At 50.2% G+C, this 20,260-nt stretch overlaps 1 protein-coding gene and 1 long non-coding RNA gene across 19 annotated transcripts in view; one reads left to right on the forward strand and one right to left on the reverse strand.

Annotated features, from left to right (window-relative positions):
- The window catches only part of ATXN1L (ataxin 1 like), a 31,268-nt gene extending 11,858 nt beyond the window's left edge, over positions 1-19,410 (reverse strand). For 4 of the 18 annotated variants that reach the window (XR_016350531.1, XM_075918222.2, XM_075918225.2 and 1 more), the window contains exons 1-3: positions 19,076-19,250; positions 8,119-8,247; positions 4,856-4,955 (exon numbers count right to left, since the gene is read on the reverse strand). The gene's annotated coding sequence lies outside the window, so the exon portion shown is untranslated. The other 14 variants (XM_075918229.2, XM_075918212.2, XM_075918213.2 and 11 more) reach the window with 7 other exon arrangements.
- Positions 14,118-15,048, forward strand: LOC149523759 (uncharacterized). Its single transcript, XR_016350532.1, has 2 exons — positions 14,118-14,248; positions 14,919-15,048. It is a non-coding gene; the product is annotated as an uncharacterized LOC149523759 (long non-coding RNA).
- Positions 19,411-20,260: the final 850 nt, after the last annotated feature.

A 20,260-nucleotide genomic window follows, 5' to 3' on the forward strand; every position in this document is an offset into this window, starting at 1 on the left:
GCATCTGGTAAAGTGAGCTGAAACCTATGAAATCTTATGTCATAATAAAATTAACAAACTAACATGGCTGGCTACCTTTGAACCCTGGGAATAGGTTATATCTATTTTGGCCAGAGCCTGCCTCAGCTGCTCACTCCAGCTATTTCCTGGGTTGATTCTCTATGCAGGAAATCATCTAGTTGCTGTGCTGAAGTCAGACCTTTCATGCTGGGCAATCATCTTCTTAGTACCCTTTCTTAAGCAAATAACTATCTGGAACAAATAACGAGAGCCCTGAGTAGATACAGAACTGGTATCTGCACCCAGAGCCACAAAAGAAAGCCAAAGATAGTGGCGGATAACTGTTTGGAGCATTAGAATCAGAGCAACCTGTTTTCTCCCTTGAGGCTCAACTTCCTTATCTCTACCCCAGCCTCTGCCTTTGGTGCTGTTTCCCCACTCTCAGTCTCTCATGTGCCCCCACACAGACACTGCTGTTGCCAGTGTATTGCTCCTAATAGCCTGGTTTGTTTCCAGGGGTTTGATCTGTGTGGAGTAGGTGAGTTTCTGGGAAACGCGGAGAGAAAACTGACATATCTGGTTTGAGCCAGCAGCCCTAGATATGTGGATGTGGATCTGGTCTGGAGTCTTCCTTGGCATACTGGGTAAAAGGGTAGTACTAAGATGAGCAGTGATGGCAGTGACTGTTTGCAGGCTACACTGGGTCACAAATGTATAGGGCTGAAAGGGACCTCAACAGGCCCGTTGTTAGTTCATTCCTCCCTGCTGAGGGAGGAGGAAATAAATCTAGAGCAGTGGTCACCAACCAGTAGATTGGGATCAACCAATAGATCTTGGTGATCCTGATTGGTTTGGCCTGGAAGCTATCAAAAGCTGGCACTTCAGTTACCCCTCCCCATCTCCAGTCATGTTGCTCTTGCTCTCTGCCTTGGAGCTACCCCCTGGGAGCCTCCTGCTTGCTGTGAAGGTGTGGGAAGGAAAAGGGGAGGTGCTGATGTCAGGGTGTCCCTCCCACCCCCATTTCTGTACGCTAGCTCCACACAGAGAAGGTGACGGAGGGAGCTTAGCAATTGTTTGTCACACACAGCATCTGCCATTCTCACCAACAGGCACACTGTCCTCCTCTCTCATCTCCGACTCCACACACACGGGCGGCTGCTGTTCCATCTTGTACTGCTTGGGGGGTTTGACTGGTCTGTGCATTTCAGCATTTTCAGTTCTCTCTTATGCTTCCATGTAATTCTTGGAGTAGTGAGTGCTCACATGCTTAACTGGAGTCATTCTCCCTCTGGTAAATGCTGCTCCGGGAGGTGGCTGGCGTGTCCCTGCGGCCCCTGAGAAAGGCAGAGCAGGGGGGCTCCACATGCTGTCCTTGCCTGCAGACACCGTTCCTGCAGCTCCATTGATCAGTAATGGGGAACCGTGGCCAGTAGAACCTGTGGGCTCGGTGCCTGTAGATGAGGGGCAGCACCTGGTGCAACAGAGCCATTGCTGGTACATGTCAGCTGCTTTCAGGAGTGAGCCGCCTTAACCCCACTGCTCCACCACCCGGAAGCAGTCTCAGAACCTGCCCTGAACCTCCTCCTGCCCCCAAACTCCTTCCTAGAGCTTGCACCCTGAAACCCCTCCTGGATCCCACTCCTCCACCCTGGGCTAAGCCCCTCCCACACTCTCAACCAGAGCCTGCACCCTAATCTCCTACCCCAGCCTGGCGCAAGTGAGTGAGGCTGGGGGAAGGAGGAGGATGGAGTGAGCAGAGTGAGGCCTCGGAGAAAGGGTGTAGCAGAGGTGACGCCTCAGAGAAGAGCTGGGAAGGAAACGGGGCAAGGGTGTTTGGGTTTGAGGTAGATCTTACACTGCATTTACACTAAAAGAGTGATCTTGTGGTTAAAAAGGCTGGAGACCCCTGATCTAGACCACCCCTTGCAGGTGAGTGTCTAACCACTTATTAAAAAACTCCAGTTGTGGAATCTCCATCACATCCCTTGGATGCCTATTCCACAGATTAACTATCTTTATGGTTACAATACCTTTCCTAATATCTAACCTAAATCTTCCTTGCTGCAGATTAAGCCCATTATTTCTTATTGTGCCTTCAGCGGACATGGAGAATAATTTATTGTTGTGGTGAAAGTAATGTCAATTTCTTACAGGTACTGACCTATTGCAGCCTTCCCTTAGGGGGTGGTCAGAGTGTGAGGGTTGCAATTAGGGATGGAAGTGATTAGTTGACTACCCAATAAGCAATCAGGTAGCAACTCGACCAGTCACTTCCCCAGAACCATCTCTGCAAGGGGACAGGAGGCAGAGGGCAGGAGGTAAACAGCACGAGTAGGGATTGGACACACAGGTCCCAATTGCTGCTCCTCTCCCCTTGAAATGTACGAGTCACCTGTAGCTCTTGTACATTTCAAAGGGGGAGGCACCAAGGGGAACCCATGCCACCTCTGTCCCTTTGAATCGTACAAGAGCCGCGACAGTCAGGGCAGGGGGTTGGAAGGTGTAGGGGTTCAAGGCAGCAGGTGGAGGGTGCAGGAGTCCAGGTAGCGGTGGGAGGCTGACAGGTGTGGGAGGTGCAGGAGTCAGGGCAGGGGTGTGGGGGGGGGGGGAGGAGGGGACTTGCGGCTGGGCGTGTGGCCACCATGCTGCCCAGCTGCTAGATCCCTGGGGCAGCAAGGACCGTGCTGCCAAGCCACATGAACACTAGGTGGCAGGGACCACACTGCCTGGCTACTGGATTGCTGGTGGTGGGAACCACGCTGCCCAAGTACCAATGCTAGAGCATGGATGTGCCAGGATCATGTGGCCTAGGCTGCTGGCAGCATCCAAAGCCTGCCCCAAACCGGCCAGTCTTACCGGTACATGGCATCAGGGTGTACCGGCTTACTTCCACCTTTGCTCTCTGTTCTCTAGAACAGACCTGCACATATTTAAAAGAGGGATGTAATAGTTTAGTCAACAAACCGATTAGCAAAAGCTTATAGGTTAATGCTATAGGCTACACACATTTCCCCCCAACCTTTGTCAGTACTTTTTTTTTTTAGCAGGCTGGCCAACAGCGCAGCTCAGTCCCAGTTTGCACTGGGTCCTGGACCTACCACTGCAGCGGTTCTCCATTTAAAGTGTATTAACAGCCAAGCAGGCAGCAGCCTGGCTCATGCCAGGTCTGGGAGCTCAGATTCCCGGCCCCCCCTTCCCAGACAGGAGCTGCCTAGGGACTATAGAATAGTCGACTAATGGATAAGAATTTGTGTGTTTAATTGGATATTCAATTAACCAATATTTAACATCCCTAATTTAAAGACTGTGAACAGGTCCCTCCTTAGTCTTCCTCAACAGAGGCAGGAAGAACTGGATACAGTACTCCAGCTGAAGCCCTCACAGTGCCACACAGAGAGGGAAAGTTGCTTCGTACTCTACACCTCAGAATATTAGTCTCTCTCTCCCTCCCTCCCTCCCCCTCCCCCTCTCCCCCTCTCTCCCTCTCCCTCTCCCCCTTTCTCCTTCCCTCCCTCCTCCATCATACTGTTCATTCACGTTCAGTTGGAGATTCTCTGTAACCCCAGATCCTTTTCAGCAGTACCACCACCTACTCGGTTAGTTTTTCTTCCTAAGGATTCAGTATTTCTCTTTACTGAACTGTATCTTACTGATTTCAACTCTCCAATTTGTCTCAGTTATTTGTAGTGCTAAGCCTGCTCCCCAAAGTGGTCATAGCCCCCAGAATCATGCAGCCCTATGCAGCACACCATGGGGGGGTGCGCCACTCTAAAGGGGGATCGTACTCAGGACTGCAGGGGAGGGTGGGACAGGCCCAGAGCTGCAGGGGGCAGGTCTCAGGGAGGGTGGGTGGGCAGGCAGGCAGCAAGGGTCGGGTCGCCATACTCACAAGCAGCGGCAGGAAATGGAGCAAGCAGCCCCAGCCCACTCTACTCCCCCAGCTCCCTGCACTCACTGGTGGCAGGAAATAGAGCAGGGTGCTTAGAAGCCAGAAGAGCGGGCTGTGGCCAGGTGCCTCTGTTTTCCACTACCACCCAATGAGCACAAAGAGGAGGCCTGATCCTTACGTTAGCCAGGATGGGCAGGAATAGTGTCCCTAGCCTCTGTCTGCCAGAAGCTGGGAATGGGCGACAGGGGAGGGATCACTTGATTCCCTGTTGTGTTCCCTCCCTCTGGAGCACTTGGCATTGGCCACTGTCGGCAGACAGGACACTGAGCTGGAGGGACCTTTGGCTTGACCCAGTCTGACTTCTGTTCTAATCTAGTTCAGTGTTTCTCCACCAGCGGTACGAGTACCCTCAGGGCTACGTGAGAGAAGTCTGGGGGTTACAGCCACACAACTGAAATTCAGAGAAAACTGAATTTGTGTTTTAAGTTTTACAGCACGTTATTATTTTTGTACTTTTTACACCCAAAAATTTGGTCACCCGCCCGCCTAGGATTAAGTTGTTTAAACAAATATGTTGCAATGGTAGAAAAACATGTTGTGTGTCTGAAAACTGTAGGTACTGGGGGTACTTGTAATTTTCTTTTTAAAAGGAGGTACTTTATAAAAATGGTTGAGAAACACTGGTCTAGGAGACCCTGGGAACAGGGCAGGTTTTAAGCTCTGAGCCAATTCTATTCCCAGGGAAATCAGAGGGCCCACAGACACGGCTCTACAGCTGCCTGTGTCTTCCCTGCCCCAGTCCTCAGCCTCTCAAGCACCGGAACTTTTACCACCAGATGGAAACACCAACCGGGAGAGCGGGGCTGGCGCAATCAGCAGGTCACAGCTAGCAAAAGCAGCGAGTGCTGGGGGTGGGCAGAGAGCACCGTGGAGCTGGCCCGGCAGCTACCGCCACCAGACACTCACTTTTCTTTTTCTCCAGCAATTTGAGGCGATTGATAACCAGGCGCAGGTTGACTCGCAAGCGCTCGGCCTTGAACCCGGAGCCCAGCATGACGTCCAGTTCCTGCAGGAAGAAGAAAGGAGCGTCACTGGGCCTCCTGCAGCCCTCAGCTGTCCCGCCACCACCTTCATCTCCTCTAGCCACACACGGATGCCAACCACCCACTCACGTGTCTGAAAGGCGCCATCAGGCCAAAAGCCTCTGTTCGTCTTGCAACCCCCTGGAGCCACAAACCCTTCCTTTTCAGGGCACTCCCACACTCCACCTCAAGCGGGATACGCCCTCCACAGGTCGGGGAGCAAGAGCCGCTTCCGAGTGGCCTGGCTTAAGCCACCTGTTTCAGTCACGAGTGAGGCCCTACTTGGATCGCGGGACGACTGCCAAACAATTGCAGCTCAGAGGCAGGCAAGACTTGGCAAACCACAGAAAAGGAATAATGGGCCTTGCCTGGCAGGAATTTGGAAAAGCTGGCGCGTACCTATTTGTGCACCAAACATTTTCTTGAACAACAGAAGCATTCGAGTCTTATGGTAAACCTGAGGATGTTTTGAGAACCAGACATTTTGCTGCAACAACATTAGTCAAAAAAGAGATCGGTACAATACAAAATTCAGAAAACTAAATGTCTTAACTGCTCTAGAAATCAAGGCTGTCCCTTCAGGCTTTTCCATGCACGGTCACCGAATATCAGTGCAGAACATCCCGCTACAGTGCTCTCCGCCATGCTCTGGCTTTGGTTAAAGTTTAATAACTGTGCGATCCACAATGTTGCAAGTGAAGTAGGGCCTTAATTAAAAAAAAATCAGTAACCATGCAAATTATGTAAATTATACCTTTTAATCTTGTTTTGCATTTTAGTTATTTTCCAAAGGTAAATCTGATTTATTTGGTAGCCATTAAAACATGCTAGTTTACAATTCAGTTTGGTGATAATTTCTGCTAACCAGGAGAACAAGCTGTATTAATAAACATTCTGATCCATAATTTTTACTTCATTAGGAAATGGTGAATACCACTTTTCTTATTTATTAGGTTAATTTTGTCTGTGTGATGTGTCACGCTCTGTTTGGACAAACTGGGATTCAAGCCAAATGGCACAAAATAGGGATGTTAAAATTCATTTAGGTATGTATGTGTGTTACCACTGAAAATTTCAGCATTTACACTCAGGGAGTCTAGGCTGCTCCCACCTGCCGCCACCCTCCCCCATCTAGCAGAGGCTGCAGCAGAGATGAAGCTGGTGGGAGGGGGAGCTGCTTGTAACCATGCTCATTACCTGATGAGCCCAATTTCATTTTAAAATTGATGACAGGTCTCAGAGGGATAGCTGTATTAGTTTCTATCTGCAAAAGCAACAACGATCCTGTAGCACCTTAAAGACTAACAGGTTTATTTGGGCATAAGCTTTGCTGGGTAAAAGCCATTTAGACAGATGCAGAAAGCTTATGCACAAATAAATCTGCTGGTCTTTAAGGTGCCATAGGACTCTTCATTAATTTAAAATGGGATTTTTCATTAGTTCAGTAAGAGTACCTTATACTTATTCAGGGAGGACTGATTTTTGAGAACACAAATACAGAATGGGGTTACCTTGGAAAAACTGAGTTACGCTGAAATAAAATAGGTAGAAGATTTATGACATCACCATTATGGTCTGTGGTCATGATGTTCCAAGATAAGGGGTATGTATTATGTAATATAAAATAAGAAAGTGACACTCTCTGGAAAGTTTAGATCTCTCTTACTGCAGCTTTCTGTATTGTATGCTTCATAGATTCTAAACCTAGTTAGCTAATCCTTATGGCTTGTTTAATTAGTTAAGCCTTTTTTTTCCTAGCACCAATCTAACATAGCAAATAGCTTGGGAATTCACTTGTCAAATCACACGTGTACTAAAAGGCAGAGAGAGTGTGTTGAAGAATGATGAATTGCAAAGTGAATTATTTTCCAGACATATCCACATCTTCATTCACATAATTTTCTTCAAATGCAGGGTTTTCGTTATGTTTCATTCTTGCAATTAAGCCCTGCATCATCTACTTGCACTGTTTACATTTGATAGGTAAAAATGGAAAATGTATCAAATGTAAACAGTGCAAGTAGATGATGCAGGGCTTAATTGCAAGAATGAAACATAACGAAAACCCTGCATTTGGAGAAAATTATGTGAATGAAGATGTGGATATGTCTGGAAAATAACTAGTTCAAACTAGAGTAGACATACCCTTACACCCAGATAACATGACCATTTTTCTGTGGCAAAAGCATAGGGGGGAATATAGAAAGTGCTGTGTGTGCTGAATAAGGTCTTCCTTTATTCTTTCCAGTCCACCCTACTGTTCCTTCCTGTCTTGTCCCCATCCTTCCCTACATATTGTCTCTGTCTTTCAGACAATGCCTTCACTAACTCCTCTGCTGTGTTTGGCCAAGGTCCTACCACCACACAAGCACAGAACAAAAACAATCCTACCCAACTGGTGTCTGTCTTTGCATGGGTTACTTTTTTCAGTCTGCAGAGCAACAGAAATTGAAAGCCCATAACTTTGAAGAAGCAAAACCTAGTAGTTAGGCAGGACAGACCAGAGTCATTCATTCATTTTCATGAGACTATAAATGTGTATGTATAGCATGTCTGTGATGAGATGTAACTATTTTTAAATGGGAAATGCAGTATTTTATTTTATTTTTACTTTTTTTAAATCAATTTTTATCCACCTTGCTTTCTATATATCTAGCATATTTATCAGAACACATTTTTTATTTAAAATTAGATGATATTAAGCAAAGGAAGTATCTGCAGCCAGTGAACTCATTGTTTCAGGTCAACATGTCATTCAAGATTTTAGCATCAGAAAATCTGATCTCACATTCGAGATGTAAATCATAGAATATTAGATCTGGAAGGGACCTTGAGAGATCATCCAGTCCAGTCCCCTGCCCTCTCGGCAGGGCCAAGCACAGTCTATATCACCCCGGATAGATGTCTAACTTGCTCTTAAATATCTCCAGCGATGGAGATTATATAACCTCCCTAGGCAATTTATTCCAGTGTTTAAACCATCCTGACAAAAACGACTAGGAGTCCTGTGGCACCTTACAGATTAACAGATTTACTGGAGCATAAGCTTTCGTGGGCAAAGACCCACTTTGTCAGATGCATGGAGTGGGAATTCCAGACAAATATATAGGCATAAGCAGGGCTCGACAAACCGCTGAATCTACTCACCCGTGGTGAGAAGATTTCAGCCGGTCGCTCCATGTGTCCCAATCACCAGTGCTTGGCGCATGCGCGGTGCGGGTCTGGCGAGTGGCTCTCACCGGGGTCTGTCACCACTGCTTTTGGTTCACAATTCATCTGCAAATTTGATACTATCAGTTTAGGATTAAACAAAGACTGTGAATGGCTAGCTAACTCCAAAAGCAGTTTCTCCTCTCGGTGTTCACACCTCCATATCAGCTGCTAGAAGTGGGCCTCTTCCTCCTTGACTGAATTGACCTCGTTATCTCTAGCCTTCCTCTTGACGAAGTGGGTCTTTGCCCACAAAAGCTTATGCTCCAATAAATCTGTTAGTCTATAAGGTGCCATGGGACTTATCATTCTTGCAGATTCAGACTAACATGACTACCCTCTGATACTTGTCATCCTGACACAGTTTTTCCTAATGTCCAACCTAAACCTCCCTTGCTGCAGTTTAAGCCCATTGCTTCTTGTCCTGTCCTCAGGGGCCAAGGAGAACAATTTTCACCCCTCCTTCCTGTGACACCCTTTTAGATACTCATTTAAAAAGTCAACCAATTAAACAATATGTTTAACCATGGAGAGCTGGTTAAAGCTCTAATTTTTTCATGTTTGATTATTTAAGATGAAGTTAGTTTAAGTAAAATATTAATTTGTGTCCAACACAAAAGGTTCCCATGTTTTCTTTACTTATGGCAGGGCTGGGGAACCTTTTTTGAGTCAGGGCCACCAACCCACAGAAAAATCAGTCAGAGGCCACACAAGTGAGAAGCAAAAAACCCCCAATCCTCACTGATGTGGCCCCCAACCAAGACACCACACTCCTTTGGTGCTCCAATACCACGGAAATGGGTCCCCATGGGTCAGCTTTACTCCTCTGGTGGATGCCCCTAGGCTCTGGAGTTGGGGAGGAGCTCAGTGTGAGGGACAGGGCTGCCAATGAGAGGAATGGGGGTGCAGGAGTAGGCTGGGAGTAGGATTTCTGGCCGGGGGGGGAGGGTGTAGGAGCAAGGGAGGGTGCAGGGTGTCCATTGGGGGGAGGACGCAGGAGCAAGGGAAGGTGCAAGAGCAGGCTGGGGGAAAGGTGTCTGGCAAGAGGGGAGAGTGAATGAGCAGGCTGAAGGTGCAGGGTCTCGGTGGAGGGGGTGCATGAAGGGCTGCGTGGGTGGTTGCAGGGTCTGGGCATGATGCGTGGAGGGCACTTACTTGCCCTCATGAGGCACTTATCTGGCTGCAATAAGAGGCATTTATCAAGCTGCTGCAGTAAGAGAGGGCTGGGGTAGTCCTCTTTCCCTGAGGCAGCCTGCATCCTCAACTCCTCATCCCCAAAGCAATGCCTTAAATGAAGCATGTACATTGTCATTTAAATTGTTTTTTAGAAATTTAATTGAATTAAGGACCTGAGTAAGGAGTCTAAGCACCCATTTTCAGGCAAACAATTTGCCAGAAAAACCTACTCTTTGGGCTGAGATTTCCTATACTGTGTTTCTGGGCAGAAGGAAATTTGTTCAGAAGAGCTGGTACAGCTTCTGTGCTGTTATTTAGGTGGTCAACTTGGGAATCAATTTTCACATAAGACACTTCAACCTCATTTTGAACTTGGATAACAAGTTATTTTTAAGAGGTTCAGAGTTTGCCTGCCCCTCCCTACTATGCGGAATGTGGCTTAGCCAAGCAAAAACAGTGTCCAGAACAAAATGAACACCATTTATCTTCCTGATTTAAGGACTATATTGTGAGCAGCTATGCAAATACTTTCATGTAAAGCTGTCAGGGAGTGATAAGGTTTTGATAGCTCATTCTGCTTTTTTCAAACCTAAAACTTAAATTAGAACAGAACAACATTATGGGTGAGATTTGTACAAACACAGATGTCAGAAGTTCTAATGTTATTGTTCACAGAGATATCATAAGTTAGCCGCCTTGCCCATTCTCGGGGCTTGAAAACTTTACAGGCAAATACATCAGCTTGGTTTTATACCTATTATACCCAGTGGCCTCATGACCAGTTCCCTAGCAGGAGACGTAGAGCAGTGGTAGGGACTAGAGTTGTTAAGTGTGTAACTGATTGATCATGTGGTCAACAAAAGTTGCATCGACTACATGATTAATCGTTAAGGGGTGGCATTACTACCACTCAATCCTGGATCCTGCCGGGTCCAGCAATTACACCCCCACTGTGGCTCAGCCCTGGCTCATGCCTGGACCCAGCATCAATCCTACTGCAGCTCTGCAGGACTGAGCCAGCCTGTCAGCCAGCCAGTTAAAAATGAACTTGGGGAGGGGAGGGGAGGGGAGGGTTGCATGTAGTCCATAGCATTAACCGAGAACCGATTAATCATCTGGTTGACTACACTATTACATCCTCAGAGAGCTGCTAGGTAAGGTCCCATGGGAAGCAAGACTAAGAAAAAACAACTGAACATAGTTGTCAGTTTTTTCAAAGGGACATTATTAGGGGCCCTAAATCAAACTATTCTGCTGCATAGGACAGAAATTATGGCAAGAAACTACGTTGGCTTAACCAGGGGATCTTAAAAGATCTAAAAATCAATAAGGAGTTGTATAAAAAACGGAAACTAGGTCTAATTACAAAGCATGGATATAAGCAACCACCACAAGTATGCAGGGCAAGATTAGGAAGGCAAAGAAATGACAGATCAGTCAGTATAATTTCTGTGCCAGGGAAGATAATGGAACAAATAATTAAGGAATTCATTTGCAAACATCTGGAAGAAAATAAGCTGATAGGTAACAGCCAGCATGGATTTATAAAGAACAAATCACATCAAACCAATCTGATAGCTTTCTTTGATAGGATAAGAAGTCTAGCGGATAAGGGAGAAGTGGTGGACATGGTATACCTAGACTTTAGTAAGGCATTTGATACGGTTTCTCGTGATCTTCTTATCAATAAACTAGGCAAATACACCTTAGATGGGGCTACTGTAAGGTGGGTGCATAACTGGCTGGATAACCGTTCTCAAAGCTAGTTATTAACGGTTCACAATCATGCTTGATGGCCTTCTGAGGTCTCTTCCAGTTTTATGGTTCTATGCTGGAAGGGCATAACAAGTGGGGTTCCACAGAGGTCTGTTCTGGGGCCAGTTCTGTTAAATATCTTCATCAATGATTTAGATGATGGCATAGAGAGTACGCTTATTACTTTTGAAGATACCACCAAGCTGGGAGGGGATGCAAGTGCTCTGGAGGATAGGGTGAACATTCAAAATTATCTAGGTAACCTAAAAAAATCGTCTTAGGTAAATAGGATGAAGTTTAATAAGGACAAATGCAAAGTACTCCACTTAGGAAGGAACAATCCGTTTCACATATACAGAATGGGAAGCAACTGTCTAGGAAGGAGTACTGATTAAAGGGATTTAGGGGCACCAATGGACCCTACATTAAACATGAATCAGTGTGACATTGTTGCAAAAAAACACCCACCACCACACATGATTCTAGGATGCATTAACAGGAGTGTTGTGAGCAAGACATGAGGGCTACGTCTACACTGGCCCCTTTTCCGGAAGGGGCATGTAAATTTCACCAGTCGTCGTAGGGAAATCCGCGGGGGATTTAAATATCCCCCGCGGCATTTAAATAAAAGTGTCCGCCGCTTTTTTCCGGCTTTTAAAAAAGAGCGTCTACACTGGCCCCGATCCTCTGGAAAAAGTGCCCTTTTCCGGAGGGTCTTATTCCTACTGCTGCTGGCCAGGCTGCTAAAAAATTGACTGGCAGGGAGAGAGGGAAATGCATGTTGTCTATAGCATTAACCTATAAGATTTTGCTTATTGGTTAATTGACTGTACTATTACATCCCTAGCTTTTAAATACTCTGTCCCAGAATCTCCATCAACTTGTCCTGGAAAGCCATGCTAGACATTTCACTATCTGATGAGGACACCAGCTTGCAGGGAAGAAGTGACAGAGAAATTATTCAATGAACTGCCACTGCTCCTCACACGGAGCAGCAGCAGCAGCACCTTCTCCCTCACCCCCTGCACAGCACGTGGGCGGCTCCATTGGAGATTTGGCAGCAGGCAGCCAGGCCAGCTAACAGTGGTGCGTATTTTCCAGCGACTCCATCATCCACTGTCCCACCCCAGCATGCCGCACAGCCCTCCTCCTCCTGGGACTGCCTGTGACACATGTGGCCCCCAGTCCACCAGTGGCAGCAGTACCATCACCTCCTCCTCCAGGTCGCTTTTTGGTACAGCAGCTGCTGCCGCCACTGGGGGGCCTGAGTAGATCTAAGGTAAAACTTCAGCACTGGCAGGGGCAGCACAGAGCTGGGCTGGGGTGCAGAGAGGCAGGGCATGCTTGGGCCCACCCACATTCTCTCCCCCCACCCTGCTGGGGGAGTGGCAGCAAGCTGGGTCTGGCAGGGAAGGTAGGGGTTTCTGCATCCCTGGCCACTGTGGAGGATCCTTACTGCATGGAGGAGGGAGGGGGCTGACATCCCTCCACATTCCCACCCCACTGGGGGAATGGCAGCACACCATCTGCAGGTTTTCCCTGCTGCAAGGGGGCACAAAGTCAGGTAAGCATCCCCCTCTTGCCCAGACCTCCAAACTCTAATCCTCCTCACCCCCTCCCCTCTCTAAGACCCCATGTCCCCAGCTTGCTCTGATACTCTTCCTTGCTCCTGCACCCTCCTTGTTGGATAGACACCCTGCCCCTCCTGCATCCCTCCCTTGCTCCTTGGTCCCGTACATACCTCTTGCCAAACACTTACCCCCCACTCTGCTCCTGCACCCTCTCCTTCCCCCTGCCAGACACCCTACTCCCAGCTTGCTTCTGCACCCTACCTCCCACCCAGACATCGCAACCTCTCCCCCTCCTGCACCCCAACTCCCACCCAGTTCATGCACCCCATCCCTATCCTACATACTGGCAGCACACTCAACCCCTCATTTTTGTCCCCACCCCAGAAACTTGGGGGTCCATAAAATCCATTAACTCCAGAACACCAGGGAAGTAAACCTGGCCTACGGGAAACCCCAAGCCTCAGTCTTCCCTGTCCATTCCTCTTGCCCCATGGAACTGAAGCGCCAGAAGAGTGAAGTGCCTCAGTTGGGGGCCACATCAGTGAGGGTTGGGGTTTTTTGCCTCTCACTTGTGTAGTCCCTGACTGATTTTTTCTGTGGGTCAGTGCCCACAACCCAAAAAAGTTCCCCACCCCTGCCATAAAGAAAGAAAACATGGGAATCTGTGTGTGGCACACAAATTAATATTTTACTTTATTTAAAATGAAGTTTGATAAAATAACACGAGAAAGTTAAAATGCTTAATGTGTTTAATAACTGAAATTAAACCATTCTCCCTAGCTGTAGCTCGTTCAGAAAATACAGTCACTGTACACAGTCAGCCCCCACCCTGCCTCCCTCCTCCTCCAGCACACAGATCAGTAAATAGAAGTGAAGAAGTTAAATCTTGGCATGCCACTTCTGAAAGGTTGCCAACCCCTGATCTAGACAGTGGTTGGTCCTGCCACGAGGGCAGGGGAGTGGACTGGACCCTCTCTCAAGGCCCCTTCCACTCCTAGTGTTCTATGATTCTATCCCTAGTAGGGACTGCTGTTCCTCTCCCTATAGGGCCGGGGAGGAACTCTGCTCTGGAAGCAGTGCAGGGGGAAGAAAGCAGTGCAGGGGGCCCTGTGCTATGAACATACGGTTCTGCATGGGATAGAAGTCAGAGGAACATCAAGCAGTACAAGTGCCTGGGAGCCCAGCCATCCCATCACAATAGTATCTCTGTGCTCCACTCAGCTAGGAGTCCAACTAGCCATATGCCAAAGCATAGACAAAGATAGAGTCACTACGCATCAGACAGTATACAAGTCTTGTGCTCCCAACCCCACTCTTCAACACTGGCTTACCACAACCCCTTGCTATATGACATCTAATTTATAGTTCCCAGGGACTTGCCTTTTTGTGGCCTGGAAAAGGTTGCACACATGACACTAAAGAAATAAAAAATAAGGAAAAGTCCTAAAAACAAAAGTACCGTCCAATGATTTATCACTTCTTCCCCCTGCATCTTGACTCAGTAGATGGTAAACCTTTGGACCAGGGTTATCTCGTACTCCATGTTTATACTGTCTAGTACAGGGGTCTCCAAACTACGGCCCGGGGGCCGGATGCGGCCCGCGAGGCCCTCTCATCCGGCCCGTGGAGACCTTTTTGGATTCAAAGGCAGAAGAAGTGAGATTGTTTCAAAACCCATTTGAAGTAGATGTGGCCAGTTGCCCAGATGAACTGCAGCTGGAAGTCATTGAGTTGCAAGCAAATGACCTCCTTAGGGACAAGTTCAAAATAGGACTGGTGGGTTTTTACCAGTTTTTGCCCAAGGAAGACTTTCATAATGTCAAAACTTTTGCATCAAGGTACCTTTCAATCTTTGGAACAACATACCTGTGTGAACAAACATTTTCAAGAATGAAATACGTGAAGAACAATTTGAGAACAAACTTGTCCGATGATAATCTCAGGTCACTGTTGATGTTAGGGACAACAAATCTAAAGCCAGAAATGTCTGCTATTTTGGCATCCAGGAAACAATTTCACCATTCACACTAATACAGGTGTTCATGTGTAGTGTATGAATGTGTTATTAAATAATAACTGAATAAAATAATATTAAATAAATAATTAAAAACAACATCCATGTTTTGATTGTTTTTTATTTGGACCTCAAGTGTGTAGTCGGCCCCCGAACTGCTGTTTGATAGTTAATGCGGCCCTCGGGCTGAAAAGTTTGGAGACCCCTGGTCTAGTACAAAGGGACTCAAGCACTACTCGGATGCAAAAAATAAATTTTGTATTCATAGCACTGGCACCTATAAAGTGTAAGATGTTTGATGAAGCAGAGAACATACTTTCCTCAAGAACAGGCAAACAAAAATATTCCTTTCTTTAAGAAAATTTTTTAATTATGATGCAATGCCCACAGCCATCTGTATCTATCTTTAGATACTTATCTAAGCACCTCACGATCAGAATAAATCATCTTCACAGCACCCTTGGAAGGAAGGGAACACATCACAGAATCATAGCTATGTAGGGTAAGAAGCCCCTGTGCTGAGGCAGGCCCAAGTAAGCCTAAAACATTCCTGATGGGGATGTTAAATATCCATTAATTGAAGAGTCGATTAACCTCAACAATTCTTATTGGTTACTCGACTATTCTATAGTCCCCGGGGACGGGGACAGCAGTCAGTGTGCTCTGGCCCCACTCATGAGGAGCACCCTGCCATTCCACATGGCTGCTATCAGAGGCAGCAGCGTGTGGTACCAGGTGGGAGCTGGTCTGTGAGGGGAACCAATTTAAGAAACAGCTTTCCTCCAGTACCAGCTGCCTCTCATCCCATGCTTCTGCCTCTCATACAGAGGCAACTGCCAAAGTTTCAAATATTGACTTTTTTTAGAAGTGTGGCATGGGTCAGATTTCAAGGACCAGAGCAATAAACTATCACTGCAATGGCAAAGGTAATTCCGCCTATTTTAGCATCTGCCTATTATGTAACCAGGACAGTTCCCACAATAGATACCAAGCAACATTTAAGAATATTTTACATTTGATATTGTTAATTTAAGTTTACACAAAGGATGTTAGCTATTGTTTAATAATTGTGCAACCACACCAAATCTTAGCTATTACACGATTATTCGATAGTCCCTGGGGGTGGAGCCAGCAGCCAGTGAGCTCTCAGCTGCACTGCCTGGGAACACCCTGCAACAGACGCTGCTGCCTGTGTAGGGTGGCAGCAGTCTGTCTGCCAGGGACTGAGCTTCCCACAGACAGAGGCTGCTCTGCTATCCCATGGAGCAGCCTCTCTCCACAGCGAGCCCAGACCTGCGGCAGACAGTGGCTGTTGCGCAGCATCGGCCAGTCTGTGTGGGTCCCGAGCTTCTCGCCAACAGAAGCTACACCATCATTGCACCTCTCCCCCATTACCGTTTCTGATAGAAGCTAGGGGGCTCATGGGTAGGCAGCTTTTAAGCCAGCTCCCACCTGCTGCCCCCTCCCTCTGTTAGATATGTGAATGTCTAGTCCACTATCCAATAAGCAAATACTTATTGGATAGTGAACTGGCTAGTTGACTAGTCACTTCCCCCTCTTGTTGCCTCTATCAGAAAGAGGCAGCAAGGGAGAGTAGGAGGTGTTTCAAAGAGACAGTGCCACGTGGAGCCTGGGTCAGCTGGGGACTCCTCCACTGACTCTGGGCTCCATGCGGCGCTGCCACTTTGAAACGTCATGGGGAGCACAGGACAGTGGGGGATAGCTGAGTCCCCTGCTGGCCCCATGCTCCCTGCAACACATTTGCCTCTGATGTGTAGCAACAGCTGCATCAGTATCAGAGGCAGGAACACAGGGGTGGGGAGGGCAGGCAGCTCCACAGGATACTGTGCTCATGGGGAGCCAGCTTAAAAGGTAGCTCCCCACAGACACCAGCTCCTGCCTCCCCATCCTTGCTGCCTCTGATGTAGAAGCATCAGGGGGAAGGGATATGCATGCAGCCATTAGGATTAACCATTAAGCAGAGGCTTATTGGTTAATCGTTTATACAACTATGTGCTAGCATCCCTAGTAAAACTCACTCAGTTATCTAGCTCTCTGTTTAACAGGCAAAGTGCACAGACATTTTCATTATTTAAATGAACTATGCAATTTAGGCTATCTTTAGGAGATGCTGCAAAAATCTTCCTCTGAAAAAGACCTTTGCAACAGGGCTACCTCCTTTTAACTGAACATCCCCACCACTCAAAAACCTGTAACAGACAAACCAAAAAAGCTATGCATTCAGAGCAGGCTTTTTTACCTCAGGGGAAGAAGGAACCAGTCCACTAGGACTTTGCTATTGGTATTATGTGGAAAGTGCTCAGTTACTAGACTAAAGCAACTAGCTATACAGACAGCCCGGGTTACATGGATCCGACTTACATCGGATCGCTACTTACAAATGGGGTGAGGCAACCCCACACTAGCTGCTTCCCCCCAGCAGACCAGGGAGACGCAGAGCGACTTTTCTCAGCAGACACCTCAGCTTGAGAATAAAGGACTGAGGGAAGTGAGGTGTGGGAGAATAAAACTGAGCTCTGGAGAAATGTTTGGCTAGAGTTTCCCCTACAATATGTACCAGTTCCGACTTACATACAAATTCAACTTAAGAACAAACCTACAGTCCCTATCTTGTACATAACCCAGGGCCTGCCTGTACTTTAAACCTTACAATACAGATCTTAAGTCCCATTAACTTGGTTCCTCAGCCATTTTACCCATGGCCGCTCTTCAGCGTCCTCCATTGTCAACACAGGATATATGTATATATGGCACACCACACTGTGTAAGCAGCAATGGCTTATTACAGGGACAATACCAAATTGAAAATTATCCCATTGAAATAGTTACAGGTAGGCTCATATTCATAGAAATGCAGAGCTAGAAGCCCTATATGTGCAGAAGCAGGTTAAAGTAAACCTAAGCCATTCCTGACAGATGTTTCTTTTAACCTGTCCTTAAAACCTCCAGCAATGGAGGATCCACAACTTCCCCGTAGGCATGAGTCCCCTGCCAAATTCTGTCATTTTGCAAATATTTTCTTATCCTTAAAGGTATTCTTCTCTTCCTGATGCTGAGTGACAAGTCCATGAGAACAAGAGCAGCAATGAAAGTGACTAGCCTGAAAATGCTATCAAATACATGTCAAATTAACTTTTTGTCTAATCTTATTCAGTTATATCACAGGTTGTGGATGGCCCAGACAGCTGGCAGGCCATTTAGTGGTAGCTTCTTGTCTCCAGCTGTTCCACTACACTTGAAATTGGCTAGACTACAACACCTGCCTACTATTACTCCTATACCTGAATAATTTCACAACGTTTCAACCAGAGGCTATTCAGCTTTGGGAATCTTTGAATGTATCACAGTACTCTCAATGTTACTTATACAAATAGTAGCAAAAACATTCAGACAGATGCAATGTTTCAATTGCCAGAGTCTCTAGATACTATAGACTGCCAGGAGCGAGCAAGGTTAGTTACTGTGAATCCTCTTGTGCACCCCCCACCTGTGCAGGCAGGTCCCTTTATTTCGGAAGCGCTGGATGAACTGTCCATGTCAGATTAAAATACGGGGAGCATTTAGGCTCCGAGCGCTGCCCTGGGGGGACTCCCCGCAGCTCAGCGTCGCTCAACAGCACAGTCAACATGTCTGCCCCGGTCTCCGTAGCCCCGACCCCTCTCCGCGCTTGCGTCCGCCCGCCCGTCCCCGCCCCGGCCCCGCAGGGCTGCGAGCGCCCTGGACACGCGCTGGCGGGATGCTCGGGGCACACTGCAGCGCCCCCCCCCGAGCCCCGCCCCGCCTCAGCCCCCCCCGGGCCCGGCACAGCGCCCCCCCCCGGCCCCGCCCCGCCTCAGCCCCCCCCGGGCCCGGCACAGCGCCCCCCCCCCGGGCCCCGCCCCGCCTCAGCCCCCCCCCGCCCGGCACAGCCCCCCCCCGGGCCCCGCCCCGCCTCAGCCCCCCCCCCGGGCCCGGCAGCACAGCGCCCCCCCCCGGGCCCCGCCCCGCCCGCCCCCCCCGGCCCGGCACAGCGCCCCCCCCCGGGCGCCCCGGCCCCGCCCCGCCTCAGCCCCCCCCGGGCCCGGCACAGCGCCCCCCCCCCGGGCCCCGCCCCGCCTCAGCCCCCCCCGGGCCCGGCACAGCGCCCCCCCCCGGGCCCCGCCCCGCCTCAGCCCCCCCCGGGCCCGGCACAGCGCCCCCCCCCGGGCCCCGCCCCGCCTCAGCCCCCCCCGGGCCCGGCACAGCGCCCCCCCCCCGGCCCGCTCGCCTCAGCCCCCCCCGGGCCGCGCCGCGCGGGGCCCAGCGCCGTGAGGGAGCCGCCCCAGGCCGGGCCCGCCACCCCGCGGCCTCCGGGCAGCAGCGCCGCCGCCCCACTCACCGGCCGGGCAGCAGCAGGAGCCAGGCGCCAAAATGGCGGCGGCGGCGGCGCAGCCTCAGCCCCTCCCGCCGGCGGAGCGATCCGCAGGAGCGGGGCTCGCCGCCATGTCGCACCGGCCCGCGCGGGGGCTGCCGGACCCCTGAGGCGGGCGGGGGCGGGGCGCGCCCCGGCACTACTTTACCTGGTGGAGGGATCCGCGCGCAGCCGTCTGACCCTACGTGGAGTCACGCAGCCGGAGTCACTCGGCCGCGCGGCCCCGCCCCTCTGCGCCCCGCCTCGCGCTGCCCGGCCGCCGGCCAGGCCCGCCCCCAGTGCCGAGCCGCCCCCTCATTGGCCCCGCCCCCAGTGCCGAACTGCTCCTGGCCCCGCCCCCAGCTCCCACCCTATTGGCCCCGCCCCCAGTGCTGTACTGCTCCTGGCCCCGCCCCCAGTGCCGAGCCGCCCCCTCATTGGCCCCGCCCCCAGTGCTGTACTGCTCCTGGCCCCGCCCCCAGCTCCCACCCTATTGGCCCCGCCCCCAGCGTCTTACTGCTCCTGGCCCCACCCCCAGCTCCCACCCTATTGGCCCCGCCCCCAGCGTCTTACTGCTCCTGGCCCCACCCCCAGTGCCGAGCCGCCCCCCCATTGGCCCCGCCCCCAGTGCCGAACTGCTCCTGGCCCCGCCCCCAATGCCGAGCCGCCCCCCCATTGGCCCCGCCCCCAGTGCCGAACTGCTCCTGGCCCCGCCCCCAGTGCCGAGCCGCCCCCCATTGGCCCCGCCCCCAGTGCCGAACTGCTCCTGGCCCCGCCCCCAGTGCCGAGCCGCCCCTCATTGGCCCCGCCCCCAGTGCCGAACTGCTCCTGGCCCCGCCCCCAATGCCGAGCCGCCCCCCCATTGGCCCCGCCCCCAGTGCCAAACTGCTCCTGGCCCCGCCCCCAGTGCCAAGCCGCCCCTCATTGGCCCCGCCCCCAGTGCCGAACTGCTCCTGGCCCCGCCCCCAGCTCCCACCCTATTGGCCCCGCCCCGAACGTCTTACTGCTCCTGGCCCCACCCCCAGTGCCGAACCGCTCCTGACTCCACCCCCAGCGTCTTACTGCTCCAGGCTCCGCCCCCAGTGCCCACCCTACTGGCCGCGCCCCCAGCACCAAACCACCTCTGGCCCCACCCCCAGCACCCACCTTACTAGCACCGCCCCCAGCGCTGTA

The sequence above is a fragment of the Pelodiscus sinensis genome, chromosome 12 (assembly GCF_052426305.1).
Source record: "Pelodiscus sinensis isolate ZL-2025 chromosome 12, ASM5242630v1, whole genome shotgun sequence".
Taxonomy (NCBI): Eukaryota; Metazoa; Chordata; order Testudines; family Trionychidae; genus Pelodiscus; species Pelodiscus sinensis.